This window comes from Abramis brama (genome assembly GCF_963993115.1).
Source record: "Abramis brama genome assembly, chromosome: 6".
Taxonomy (NCBI): Eukaryota; Metazoa; Chordata; class Actinopteri; order Cypriniformes; family Leuciscidae; genus Abramis; species Abramis brama.
The window spans coordinates 30,399,093-30,399,422 of record NC_139968.1 but is presented as its reverse complement, the minus strand read 5'-3'; positions in this window follow the sequence as shown (position 1 = coordinate 30,399,422).

Sequence of the window (330 nt, the reverse complement as noted above, 5' to 3'; positions counted from 1 at the left end):
ACCAGACATCACTATCTCTGAGTCAAATCAGATCAACAGTGTGAATTGACCAGAAGGTTTAGTTCCAGATATGAATAAAGCAGATATAAAGCAAACATACATTGATTCTCTGCACAATTTCTGTTCCTTGCACAGCTATTTATCAACAGATTGTTTTTCAGTGTTCTCCTGTCCACATTTATAACGTCACAAAACAACATAGTTCAAACTGTTGTGTGTGGACATGTGATTCACTGAATGCATGTGATACAATCAGCTCAGTTTGTGAGGCGAAGTGAAACTGTTTGTGAAAGAGTCCAGCTTGTAGAGGAATTAAGGTCAATAGGGGAA